This window comes from Apteryx mantelli, chromosome 1 (assembly GCF_036417845.1).
Source record: "Apteryx mantelli isolate bAptMan1 chromosome 1, bAptMan1.hap1, whole genome shotgun sequence".
Classification (NCBI taxonomy): domain Eukaryota; kingdom Metazoa; phylum Chordata; class Aves; order Apterygiformes; family Apterygidae; genus Apteryx; species Apteryx mantelli.
Genome location: NC_089978.1, coordinates 178207023 through 178221977, shown reverse-complemented (window position 1 = coordinate 178221977; position 14955 = coordinate 178207023). Strand labels below are relative to the sequence as shown.

The following is a 14955-nucleotide window of genomic DNA, read 5'->3' as shown; positions in this document are numbered from 1 at the left end:
TTGAATATCTCTACAGCACGTTTCTGGATGCACATTTCCCAATACTTTTAGACAGAGTCAGGTTAGGTCAGCATAATTTATTAACCCCAAGCTCAGCAGCTCATGAACAGTCGGGTGCACCCAGACCCAAAAAGGATCTAAAAGCAAAACAACAATCCTAAACCTGAACTAATAAGCCATACCAGCCTATACAAAGCCATGAGGATGTCTAAACTCATCATATGGAAACTAGATAATTAACTGATAGGTTACAAAGTAGAGAATTCAGGCTTCAGATCTAAATTTCCAGTCACTCGGAGCCAGCTCACACAAGTGCTAAAAGCATTAGAACATATAAACACACGAATAAGCTCCAAATCTTTTTAAATAAACAAAACACAAAGAAATTTATGAAGAATCAAAAAGGGAAGCAGAATGGTAGCTAGGGTTACTTCATGTGTGCATAAATACATTAATATATCCATTTCTAATTTCCTATGTTTTGAGTCTCAACCATTCTTGCAGCTTATAAAAAATGTAATAAGTTACGAGAAGTGGTTTCTAGTGTTGAGCTGCTTAGCAACACCTGTGTTCAAATAGCCTCTGGGTAAGTTTGACAAAAACTGATCTGACATCTGACAAACCTAATTTTTTTTAATTGAAAGAAAGAAGCAAACCCACAGAATGGGATTATATTAATACACCCATTTATGTTTGAGACCATACACAATGGCTGAAAACTGTCAGAGAGCAGGATGCTCCTCAATGTCTGCCTCAGGCTAAAAATACGTCCTAAACTTTGTTGTAAAAGTCAGCTGCCTGAGGTGCCATTATTTCATGCAAGACAATTATGATACATATCATCATCAGGATACAAGAAGTCTTTATGTGCACTTACTGTACAAGTTTTCTTAATTTTTAGTTTAATTGCCTTTTAAGAAAGAATTACCTCTAGGGTTTCCATGCCTTTCTAGGCACAGGAGTTCATTAAGCAAAACTGACCAAATAAAATTAAGGACTCCATCGTTTTTTCAATTCTTTCGATTAGTAGCAAATCAAAAGAGTAGAGAAATAGATTGAATAGGAAGTTCTTTCACAGATGTCTTAGGACCAACCAAACTCTCGCTGTCCCATTATTCCAGAGTGTCTGAATGTAGGCCCCTAAATAATTGTCATGTATGCTGGAAATGCACAGTTCCAATATACTTCACTGGAATACTTCATTAGAGTACTTAGTACATCAAATATATGCCACTTAAACGCTCAGCTGTAGATTTCCAAATCTGAAAGTTTATCTCATTTCTCAATTTACTGATTTTAATATCTATTTGTTAAAAGAAACATGCTTATAATGTAATGTTTCTCCACTGTCCATTGTAATACAAACTCCCACAACACCCAATTCTGTTAGATCTGCCAGGGATTTGCTCATGTGCTGTTCCTGTCTCATTTTTTTCCCCAAAGGAGAAGCCTGCAATTTGGTATGCTCAAACTTCATGAACCAAAACAAGAAGTATGAAAACTAACAATGTAAACCCCGAACATACCCTTTAATCTCATCTCAGCATTATGTATTAGAAATGTATATGATTAAAAAATAAGTTTTTTGGCATCAAATACTAATGCAGAACATCTCAATTCACTACTGCTTCACCTTTTTTTCCTTAAGATAAGGACCCAAAGAACTGCTCTACAAAATTGCTCTGTACATTCATTAAATTTTAAAATCATTCAGCATGTCTCAGCACTTTACAGAAGTTTGCAGTTTTGGTCTAATTGAAATGACAATGTCATAAAATTATCCTCTGAAGCACAACATAACATGTATTAAAAACTAAATCTTTAATATTGGAGACAGTATTTTAATTTAAATAGCACTTTTTCATGTAAGGATCTGAATGTTTTCATAGGAGGGAAAAAGCAACTCTGAACATGGCTGTATAAGAGACAGAATCTAACTGCAGAAGTTAAGCAATTTATTTAGAACTGGGTCAAGAAGACAATCTGCAACAGGACCCAGCACTTCCAGGTTCCATTCCAAAATATATAGGTTTTTATTCAAAACAGACTTGACAGAAAAATTTGAATATAAGAATGTAAGTAGTTAAGTAACTATTTTAAATGAAAGCCTATCATACTCCTGGAAGAAAAGAGGAAGATAAATTTTTGACTTTCTATTCTAGAGGTAACTCTGGTAGATACCATCTGCATTACAAACTATTGATCACTACATGTAAATGCTGAAAATTAAATAGTTATAAATCAGTAAGAAGAATGGAGCAGACAGGCAAGGAATCTATATTGGGTTCCAGGTGATGTGTACTGAAATGGTGCTTCTAGCTTCCCCAGAACTTGTGTCACATAAGGTGAGGAAAGCTATTTAGTTAACTAAGGACATAGTAGTAAGATACTGCTAAGTATCACTGCCTGACCAGTGATCTGTATTCCCAACACAAAATGACTTTTGATATTTGGCTCATTGTACACATGAAGATGGAAGCCATAATACTATTTTAGGCTGGATTTATTCTAGAAAAATTGATAAGCTACATGAGCACTAGTGAAAAATTCACACACCTTGCATTTCACGTTTGTTATTAATACTCTGGGACACAGACTACAAGCAGACCTGTTGCTAAACTTAGAATGAATGTCTGAAGTAAAACATTCAAAAAAAGTAAGACAAATAAGGCACTGGCGGAGTTATCTTGGCAAAGCATTACTTAATTGAACAATGATAATGAGTAACTCCTAATTTAACCTACAAATAGAAAAAACAGGGTTTTTATGGAAGTTGACATTATACTTCACATTATTGACTAACTGGTTAGTTGGACCTTGTGGAGAATTATTCAGACTAAGCTATGTTCTTAAAGCTCTTTCTAAATGGCATAGTACATTGTTGTTTTAAGATCTTTTTTAAATTAGGTCTGCTTAATAACAGATATAATAACCTATTTTAGGGCACAAGAACATCAATTAACTCCTAAACTTGGAAATAAAGGTCTGTTTTCTTAAGCTCAGACGATTTTGAAGAATATTTTATTTTGTAAATGCAGGAAAAAATATCAAATTGAAAAGTTTCATACTTTTATGTAATTATAAAAGATGTAGGTCAATTTAGTTTTCTTTAGTGCTACTGGCTTAAAGAAGGGGGTAAAACAACACAAAAAGCACTCTGTAAACAATTGAGAAGCTATTTTAAATCAATGAGCCATTCAAGAATGAAGATTGCATTTGTTTATTTTGTCACTACTTCAATCATTAGGAACTAGTTTCTTATGTGGCATTTATACACATACAATTTGTAGAGAGAATAGCCTCAGTCTCTGATCTACACTTGGCAATTTTTATGTACAAGAAAAAATTTCAACAGCAATCTACAACACATTTTTTTCCTTTTCTCTCCCCCCAATAAAACAGAAATGAAAAGGTAAAATTTACCCCCGCCAAAAAAAAAAAAAAAAAAAATCACCCACACACAAGTCAGCATTTTTAAGTTCAAGCCAACTGTTCACCTGCTATGGCCTAGATGCTTCTAGGTATTACAGTACACATACTTCTTTCTTACTTGAATTACCAAACCAATAAGAGATTGGGATTAGGTAGCTAAAGAGGACAATTACAGAAGAGCAGATATAGAAGATAACCTGCTTTGGATTGAACAACAAGTTAGTTCATTTAATACAATATTTATGTTTCCACTTTAAAAAGGGTCTTTAACCAGATACTTATTTCAAAAGGACAAATTCTGATAAACTAAAAGGAGCTGGTTTGTGAAATCACCTGAACTTAGCTGTCCAAGTGCTTGTATGAGGAGGATTCAGAATGTCTTATTCAAAGTGGTACAACAGTAAGGACCTGCATCTCACACAAGAGAGAAGAGCATACAAAAACTGCTAAGTCTATTTGGATGAATAACCTACTTCCAAAACCAAAAGCCTATAAAAGAACATGCAATGGGTGTGAACTGGTCAACAAAAAAAGCTCACCTTCAGATATGAGTGCACAGCAATTTAAGCCAATCTGTGGTTTACATTAGATGAACCATCTCCCTCAACTGATGAGCTGCAAAGTTCAAGTGCTTGCACAGAGCAAGGGAGGTTACAACAGCAAGCCCACTAAAAAGATTTCTAAGGGACAGCAGGTATGAGCAAACAGCCTGTCAGACAAGAATAAGGGAACAGACCAGAGATCCTGGCAAATTAACCTTAAATTGAAATCAGAAAAAGTCTCCTAACCATTAGAACAGCTTTGCTGTAGAATAACTTGTGAACAGGAATCATGAAATGAGGCAAACAGGTACTCCTGGGCAGGGGGAGGGAATAATAATAATAAAGGTGGTTCTGCATCTGTAAGCATTGTTAGAAACATGGACCTCATTGCCCAATGTGGTTTTTTTTTTATGTTAACAGTTTACACAGGTTCAAGGGGAGACTGAACAAATACTTGGAAAATAAATTCATTTTAATTTTTCATCCATTTAGTAACCTTCATCTGATGCTGCAAGTCTTCAAGATGAAAACTGTCAAGAGGCTAAAAGACTATTTCACAGGAAATACCTGATTGGATTGCTGCATTCTTTTCCTTTACTAGGTATCTGTTTATGGCCTTTGTAGGGGTGTGGTAATGAGTTCGATGGCTTGCTCCTTGGTCAGACCCACTGTAATCGCTATTTTCTTATGGTGCACTGAGAAAATGAATAAAGCTAGAGCTCTGCAAAGTGATTAAATGACCCTTATAGGCATGCAGTGGGAAGAGATTAGACCAGATGACCCTGGAAGTTACTTGCAGTGCTCTGCTCCCTCAAACACTAAGCTGCACATTACATGGAAAATAATTTATAAAAAACATGTCAATAATTACAGCAAATGGGTAGGACAGACAGGTCCCATGACTCATAAAAAGGTGCAGAAATACTGAGCAGGAAGAAATGGGGAAAGAAGGGATATCCCACTCGCTGCTGGTTTTGCTCCTGCCTACCAATCTGGTCTCACATGACATTCATGCATTTGGTTTAGATGCCATATATGCAGATGACTGGCAGTTATTCCACAACACTTCCTCCACATCTGAGTGCTGTATGCATTTTACCCAGCTATCTTACCTCTGTGCCTCAAATCCCACTAGCATGTGTTATCTCTGCTGAGTAAAGCAGGCCTAAATTGCTGCTCTGCCAAAAAAATGGAAAAACAAACAAACAAAAAAACACTTTTATTTCCAGTTGTCTCAGTCAGCCATTGAGCACAAAAAGCTGGGCTCTGTGTAGCAGTGCATGTCAGGAGAATGAGACACAATGGACATAAACTGAAACACAAGAGGTTCTGGCCAAACAGCAGGGAGAACGTCTTCCCCATGAGGACAGTCAAGCATTGAAAGGGTTGCCCAGCGAGGCTATGCTGCCTCCATCCTTGGAGGTTTTCAAGACCTGACTGGATAAAGCCTTTAGCAACCTGATCTGACCCTGCTTTGAGCAGGAGGCTGGAGTAGAGACCTCCCGATGTCCCATCCACACTGAATTAATCTGAGATCCAATGTCTGCACACAGAAAGCTCCCAGTGCAGCCCCAGACCCAGCCTCTACAAGCCTCTCTCTCTTCTACTAAAAAGCCTCTGACTTAGGCTCAAGAAATAGTTACATACAGAGGCTTCACCTCAGGAAAAACTAATGCTGCCTCAGTGCCAGTGAAGTACTGCATAGCAGACACCATGCAAAGCCACTGCCTAATACATATTTTTGTTTAAGGGTGGGTGAGAGTCGGGGGTTAAGATAGGTAAAAACTGCAGTTGCCACAGTTTATTTAATTTCATTGGGATTTTTTGTTTGTTTTTAGGCTTACCTTCACCCAGAATGATCCTTCCATATTAGACACAAAACCTGGCTTCTTTAAAAGTGAAATGTGATTATTATATGTAAGACTATATGATAGAGATGCATATGACATTTGCAAGTCTGGACTAAGAGGCTTAAATGGTCCCTCCAGTCCTTCCTAGCAACATGGAAGCAGATCAAATACAGGAAAATCTTGAAAAAACACATTGGGTTTTGGTTATTTTAATTTCCCATGACCTTGTGAAGCATGGGAAATAAGTCATCCACCTACAGTTTTACATTTGAGAAGAGTCTTTAAACATACAACTCCAAGTTAAAGTAGTAGAAGTGGAAATACACACATAATAAAAAGTTCAGATATATATAATGAATGCAAATCAGATAATGTAAAGATAACGTTAAGACACGCATACAGACTTGTGTGGAACTGAACACTCATAACTGTTTTTCCCCAAAGCCCCCTGTATACTTTGAGCTACAAGAGGATTTAGAAAAGAAGTATGTTTCAGCAAGGCAACAGAGTAACAAGCATGACAAGTTTCTGCCAATTAATATTTTGCATATCAATTCATATCGCCATGTTTAGAGTTTCATGAGGTTTTCTTGTTTCAATTTTTTCTTGTGAAAAAGGAATCTAGTTCCCACCAGCTCTTACTGGGAACATACAGAAACCACATTTTTAAGACTTTTTTTTTTTTTTTAGTGGCACAAGAACAGCAGTTCAAACTCATTCACCAAGATGCATGCATATTCAAGTTATATGAAGCAAAATTAAAATACAGTAAGGCATAACTTGGAAGTTTTGTGAGGGGAGAGGGGAGTTTTTTGCAGGAGGGAAAGGATTTTTATTCGTTTTGTGAATAGTTTGTTTTTTCAGCTTGGTTCTTTTGAAACCAACACATCCCTGACATAGTACATTCAAGCACAAACAGGCTGCTGTAAAAGAAAATTATAATGTAAATCTGGAGAAATTAAAAAAGAATTCACAGGTCTTCTAGTTGTTTATGAATGACTGCTTAAATTAATCCATTCATTGTTTCTTCTCTTTCTGTATCCACAAAGAACATTACATCTGTTGAAAATGGTGGAAGGAGGATTGTATTTTTCTACTTTTTTCAAGTTTTTAACCAACAAATAGTTTTTACATATCAAAAGAAATATGTATATAATATTTTATAAAGACATAAATCACAAATAATAAAGCACACTACCCAGTCCGGATGGAAATTTCTCACTGTTTTAAAAAAAAATGCCCTTTTGTGTTTGGGGGTTGTTTGGGGTTTGTTTTTTTTGTTTTGTTTTTTTTTGGAATATTCTTCAGACTACTGAACCTGTAGTATAAAATTAATTATAGACTAATTTACTTTTAGCTTTGGAAATTAAGACCTGGAATCAGTGCAGTTTCATTAGAAATAGTCAAACCAAAGTCAAAATGAGGAAGTTCAAAATGCGAATTGTCCACATGTTCCGTCCCCCAAAAAACCCCCAAACCAGAAAAGACTAATTTCATCATACAATATATTTTGTACTTCATCATTTATTCCAAATCTCTCCTTTCTAATGTGTTCAAAAGGCGACCCTTTCAGTATTCCCAAACCTGAATAATCAGAACTAATGATCAGGATCCTCAAAGTCATGAAGGCATTTTGAAGTTATAATATTTCCAAACCTTGGGGTTATAGAAAGAGCAGTTCTTCTCCATTTACCTTGTTTTTTCAGCCTTCAGGGTTTACTCATTAAGTTATTATTTCCACAGCTATGAATATTAGAACTTACTTCTGAGAACAGGGCTACAAAGACCTGAGATTGCCATGTAAACCCATTACCTTCAGATAACAGAGTTCTAAATAAATGAATAAATGTCACAAGAGACAGCAGAGGTGGGTCCAACCACAAAATAAAGCCAAAACACCAGTGCATTATTTTCCTTCATTCAGGACAGTTTCATTAGAATACTCTAGATTACAGGGGTTTACAATATTGTTTCTCATATTGTTAAATACTGAGATACTACACGTTTTCCATGGAAAATCTGTCTTAATATTAGTCTTCCAAAGTTTTATTAACTTCATATATCTGAGACAAAGCAATTGAGCAACAAGATGGACTGACCTCTTGCCATCGTTCAAACTACTTATTGTTTGGTCCTGTTGCCTTGGAGGAAAGCAACAAAGTTTTCCAGCACTTTGCTACCAATAGGATACTACAAAACCTTACACAATTTCTCCCGCACAAACAATTTCAATGATTCAGCTGTGTTAATGTTAATAGCTCTCGTAATAGGGTTTTCTGCACGAGCACCTACAGAAAGTTTGAAAGTTTTCTTCAACTACATATGGTGAAGCAGGACCTTTGACTTAGGCTCACCATATGGCCAAACGGGTTAAATATGGACCAGGTACATTCACTATAAGGTGGTGGGAAACTGGCTGCACCTTCAGGCTCAAATGGTTATAATTGGTAGCATATATTTCAACTGGCAGCCAGTTACTAGAGGTATCCCTCAGGGGTTGATACTAGAGCCAGTATGAGGTAGTGTCTTTATTAACAACCTGAATGATGGGATGGAAAGCACTCTCAGCAAGTCTGTGGCTGATAATGAATTTGTGGGGAGTGGCTGAGAGGCTGGAGGGCAGCGTCGCTGTACAGGCAGATCTCAACAGCCTGGACGAATGGGCTGACAGAAACCTCAAGAAGTTCAATAAAGGTGAAATCCAAGTTCTGCCTCTGGGATGCAATAGGACAGGCTGGGGGCCAGTTGGCTGGAAAACAGCTTTGTAGGAAAGGACCTGTGCGTCCTCATGGGCAAGTTGAAGTCAGCACTGAAGAAGGTCAACTGCATACTGGCCTGTATTTCCAAAAGCGTAGCTAACAGGCCAAGAGAAGTGGTTATTCTCCCCCTATTCAGCTCATGTAAGGCTGCACCTGGAGTGCTGTGTCCAGTTTTAGGTGCCCAGAACAACAAAGACACTGACTTACTGGAGCAAGACCAGTGGAGGGTTACCAAAATGGTCAGTGGGCTAGAGCATCTGAAGTTCAAGGAGAGGCTGATTTGGATTTGTTCAGCCTGGAGAAGAGAAGGGAGAAGAAATCTTATTGCCATCTTCAGCTCCCTAATGGGAAGGTATAGAGAAGACTGAGCCAGACTCAACAGAAGTGCAACAGGACAACAGATAAAAAGGTCAGAATGAGAAATTCCAACTAGATATTAGAAAAAAAAGTGAGGGTGGTCAAACACAGAAACAGGTTTCCCAGTGAAGTTGTGGGATGTTTACCCTTGGAGATATGCAAAATTCAACTACACAAGGTTCTGAGCAACCTGACCAAAATGGGCCCTTGCTTTGAGCAGGAGATTGGGCTAGACCACTTTTTCAGAGGTCCTTTCCAACTGGTATTACTGTATGATCACATGCCCGTCACAGTGAAATGCATTATACACAAATGCTTAGGGGAAGGGGGGAAAATCTTTAGCTCCTAGTCTTAATCACACCATCAGACTCATTTTCATGCTTATAAGCCTGAGCCACTAGTTGCAAACAACCAAACAAGAAGCAGGTTCTTTTTGTGTTGGAGATCAACCTATCATTTAAACAAATCACTTCTAATTTGAAGATTAAATTAAGGCATTTTTTATAAAACAACAACAATCAAATATTTTCAGAGCAATTGGTTACTACAGTGAAGCTTTGAAAAAATTATGGAAGATAAGTCATTTTCAGTAGTACTTAACAGCATGTTCACTTTAGTGTGAACTGATCATATCAATGCTCCCCCCACCCACTCCACTTTTCAGTAAGAGTGAAGCCACCCCACTCCCACCAAAAAGCAGATGCTTCATACGTTTAATTCAAATTAAAACTAGATAAATGTACAGCTGACAGGTTGTTTCCACTCTTTACCCTACAGTAGTTTTTTTTCCAGATATATCTTGTCTTGTAAGTAGGCTTTAGGAACAGAATAATGACAGGAGAGACAGCGTTTCAATCTTAAGCGTGGAGAAACAACCTAGAAAGGACACAGAGGCATATTTAGCTTTTCAGCCAACCAACATCTACATTTAGTTAGGGTTATTGGCTCTATGACAGACCAGCAAGAAAAGGCAGCAACTGGCAAGGCTGAACATTTTAAGAAGCTTTCAACCACCAATTACAACCTAAACAAAATTCAGAACCAAGTAAAAGAGGAAATACTTTACTTACATTGCATTTATTTTCCACCCAATTACTGTATCATTTCAGATGATTCATCCCAAAAAAAAGAGAGTGAAAAACTAAGAGTGCAATAATGTTTTCCAAATACACCTAATTATTAAAAGATCATTTTAAAAACCAGCCTTCCTAAAAATGCACTTACAGATGAATGCTAAGTCAAAACAATTAGAGGGAAATTAATGGCTTCTGATACTTTTCCACCACCGTCCTTCCCATTCCTGTAGGAATGGGCATTGGAATTTTTAAAAGTAAGTAAATAATCAGTAAATCAGTAGTTTCTACTTGATTCCTGTGAATTCTGAGCTGTAGACACCAGTCCACAATCTGTTCCTCTATGAAGACAGCCTTGTTAGAATCAGCAAAAATCAAGTTATCCCTGTCATCTCTTAAAGAGGAGTTACACTAGTTCCATGTATATTTTTAGCTGGCATAAACTGCATTGTTTGCCCTGTTCCAAAACAGCACTGTTCCAGTGAATGGAGACCACAAACTTGGAAGGTGATTTGGAAGCTGCTACAAGGGTTCTGGAAATGAAAACTTTCCATATTTTTATGGTTATTATGCAACTTATTTGACCAAATAATTCAACTTACCTAGAAAAGTGTCAGGATATTAAAGCATACCTTTGCACATGTGCAAAAAGAAGAACCGGGATCTAAGCCTGTCATATGCTAAAAAAGATGAAAAAGAGAATGTGCCCTTTGAACAGATCCTGCCCAGAGGCTGAACAGAATTCACAAGTGCATCAACGGAGAAACAGACTGGAAGAAGATACTCTCAACATATTGCTTTATCGAAATCTGAGAGTATTTGCTCTTCCCAGGAAAAACAGCTTCTTTTACCCTGCCATGTCTGAAGGAAGGACCATAAACTGAACAGGAATAAAATGAATTTGTTCACCAGGCAAAGCAAGCAGCAGGATGGCCTAATGTAACATGAAAGGTCATCCAGGTCAAATAAACGTATTTCAGACTTTTGTCATAACACCAATGCCTCTATATGGATGGGAAAGGTATCTTTGATCAGGCAGTTTTTTTCGCCTGGTATTTTCTGAACAAATGCTTACTGAGACATTTTTCTTCTAACACATGCAAAAAGAAAGTTGCTTCACAAGAGAAATATACATAGGAGTTAAACAATACAAAGATACTTTCTCATTAAGGTAGAGAGATGACTAGAGTTGCTCTTTCATTTAACTTAATCCTTAGATAGGGAATCAGCAAAGATATGCCTTAGGGTAAACTTCTGGTCAAAAGAATCCAGTCACTGGTATAGGATTCCACTCCTCTCTCGCTGTCAGCCATTCAGAGGAAGATTTCAGTTGCTTTCCAACTTACCCAGTAATTGCTATGCTTGACATATTTGGCATTTAAAGTTTCCTCAAGTTTTTCCAACTGGAACTCAGCAACCTCCTGTCGATCTACACAACTCAGCACGCTGGACTACGCCAGCAGCAGGAACTCTTTCTTTCCCCACATAAAGAGTACATCTCTCTGCTTACTTACAATTCTGTCACTCAGTATGACAACTGCTATGCACCACATATGCATTCCCTTCTAAACTAGCAGTCCAACTCCTGGCAGCAAGCCAACAGCTTGGTTTCAAGAAGTCATATCCTTATAGGTGTTAATAAGAAGACAATAGATGAACACAAAGTGGCTGAACGTCCTAGCAGATTCAACACTTGAAACACTTCTACTTGATTAGTTTCTTCAGTATTTCCCGTAAATGGGTCAGGAGACTGTTGTGTCTCGATTATGGCAGCCTCATGTGCGAAATACACAGATTCGAGTTCTTCACACCTTTTTAAATCATTCATCACCCCGTTACTAACAGAAGAGCACTTCTGAATTTAGACAACTTCCAGCTGTTAGACAAAAATGTAAACTTTGTCCATAAGTGCATTAAATCAAAATCAGCTAACCGTCCTTTCTAGATCAACTAAAGTTTTGATTATATATATACACCTTTTTAAAAAAGGTAACCACAGAAATAGTTGTAATTCTGCTGGTCAGGGTTCAGGGGAAGAAAAAAAAAAAAAAATCACCAACACAGCTATGCCAGCAGAAGCCTCCAGTGTGAACAGTTAAAGTAAAGTTGCACTTTCACCAGTGCAACTTGTTTTGCTTGGCACAGGACAGAAGAATTATTATAACAATACAAAACATGAGTCTAATAGTATATGTGAATCCTCACAAAGCACTGCCAATATAGCATAATGGGAAACCTATGCATTTCTCAGATAGAGGCTAGCACTGCTGTAAATGGGAAAAATATTACAGTAAACTTAACACCTACATCAAGTGAATACCTACAAACTGAAAAACACCTCTAACATAGCTAAAAATAAGTTAGACCTCACATGCTTTAAAATCTATACATTTATGGATAAAATGCTAATAAGCAAAAGAACCACTTCAAAATTCTGCTAGGAAGCTTGACTGGTAAAAATCCTTTCACCATCAAGTTAAGAAACATGTTTTGCTAAGAGCAGAGTCAGTAAATGAAGTGTGTGGGGGAGATTATAAAGTTTAATATTTAAAAAAAGCAAACTTAAGAAGTAATGGATATTAGATACAATTTAAGTTACTTAAACACCACCTCAAGATCTATTAGGAGGCAACAAAACCCAGCCCCCCAATATTTGATAGTATTCAGAGTGAAATCAAATCACTAACATTCAGCAAGCTAACAAGAAACTACTTTATAACCAATAAAAAGGAAAAAAAGCTGTAAATATTTCAGAAGTCATTTTCAAAAGCCATCAGTACTTAGACAAGCACTGTGAAAATAAAAAAATAGCTTTTAATTCTATCACAATGGCCTCTAAATACAAAGCGTCACCACTGCTCCCAACCTGTCACCATTTGTTTTCACAGCTTCCCCCTATGGTTTCAGTCTTCTACTGACTTGAACACAAAATGCGCTCAACTTTAAGTCACAGAACCGTTTAAGACCTAGCTCTGCTATCTTCCTATTGAACAGGAAGAAATTAATCATTAATGAATAATGATCTGCTAACATTTTTCATGCCTATTTTAAGATAAATGAGACAACACAAACTTTTCACTTTCCCTATTCCACCACCCTTCATAATATTAAATTCTCTCACTGCATTACAACTGAAATTAGATCTACTGGGGGCAGAAACTGTTTTTATATTCTCTTGTGGGCCAAGAGGCTTCTAGGTTTAAGTATCTTCCAAATTTTGTAAGCAGTTATCTGCTTTAATTTCAGGGCATCAGAATTTCTTTATCATCTTTGTCCACAACAGTGCCCTGCCAATCATAAAAGAGGGGAGGCGTAGCATGAAATGGCAACCCAGTTCTAGGTTGTTTTTTTTTTTTTTTTTTTTTTAAACATAGCTAAGAAAACAAAATGCCCAATAAAGCTCTGAAAGACCATCCAAGGAAGAGTAATATTAAAGCATACAGACAGAGCTGGAAATGCTAAGTGATTAAATTCAGTATGTAGTATATCAACTCACTATGTATAACACACTAAAGCTAAGCTTAGCATCTAAAGGAGAAAGAACAATAAATTGGAGTTTTGTAGATTTTAAACTTTATTCTTCTAACAAGTCATCACCTACCCAGCAGCCTTCTTTGGTCTGAATTCAGTTTTAAGGTCACGCAAAGTCAGGAGAACTTGAACTGAGTATGTTTGAATCAGTGCTTTAAAACATTTTCTCACAAGTAGATAGATATATTTCACAGAATATTTACTTATCCTCTCTTTCATATTCATTGATGGTTACTCACATCTGAAAATGAACACACAGTTTTTGAAGTGTCCACCATCAGGAATGATCTAGTGTTCTCAAGCTAAGTAATTCTTAAGAACATATGTAGTAATGATTAAAAATATTTAATAAATTTGAAAAACTGCAAAAAAGGTATTTTACATAAATATGTCAGTCAAAATGCAACACTCATTACTAATGAATTTTCCAGTAATACCTGGTACAACAGACATCACCATTTATTAGTATCTGACCCTGAATACCTGATGGAATGATTAATTGCTAGTTACAGAAATAACTAGTATAACGATATAAAAAGCTTCCAAGAAGTGCTAACACATGGTGACAGACCCCCAAATTATTAGGGCCTAAAATATATGCAAATGGACAAGAAGTTGCTTCTCAATGCCTAAATATGTTAACGTTAAAATGCACACACCCCACTTTTAACAGTGCAGCAGAAGTTACAGTAGCAAATCCACAAGGTTCCTGAGCAAAGACTGTGCTTTCCTGGAAAGCAAAGCATATTTTAAGCAAGGTTCCTTTAAAAAGAATAATTAAATAAAAAGGGGGGGGGGAGAAGAAAGAGAGAGAAAAGGAACTCTCAAAGGACACTAATTTCAGAAAGAGGGACTGGGGATAGGGGGCACAGCAGAGACCCTAAAATGAAGTGTTGAGCTGTTGTAACATGCAAAAGTAGTATTAACTGGACCATGACTGGTTTACTTAGGGAAATAAAGATGTGGCATTTCTAAAGTTCATAAAGGAGCATGAGAGGGAGGAGTTATTTATGGGGTTCTGTATTAAATAAACAAACCATGGACTAGACAATAAAATTTGAGGATTAAAAAAACCTCACTGGTACGCATCACTTTCCAAAGCAGGAGTATTCAAGACCCATGCCAGAACACTTCACCTCAAAGTGAAGACTATGCAAGGAAACTAATCACTTCAATTAAGAAGTGCAGGACCAGCCCTTAAGAACACAATTTCAAAGATCTCCTCCCTCCCTAGAACTCATTCATTCCTGCCCGATACCTTCTCACATACAAGTGACTGCTGTGAAAGTGCTTATGATGTCCCAAAGAAAGGATTAGTGACTTCAGGTAGGGAGAACAGGTTCTCATCTGCTGCTGCTGCTTTAGGAATAAGCATCTTGTTTTTATTGTCATTTTAAAATCTCCAGTGTTA

The 14955-nt window shown here is 37.0% G+C and overlaps 1 protein-coding gene across 1 annotated transcript in view; it reads right to left on the bottom strand.

Moving 5' to 3' along the window:
• The window catches only part of PAWR (pro-apoptotic WT1 regulator), an 84656-nt gene that overhangs the window by 68173 nt on the left and 1528 nt on the right, over positions 1 to 14955 (bottom strand). The gene's annotated exons all lie outside the window — the stretch shown is intronic.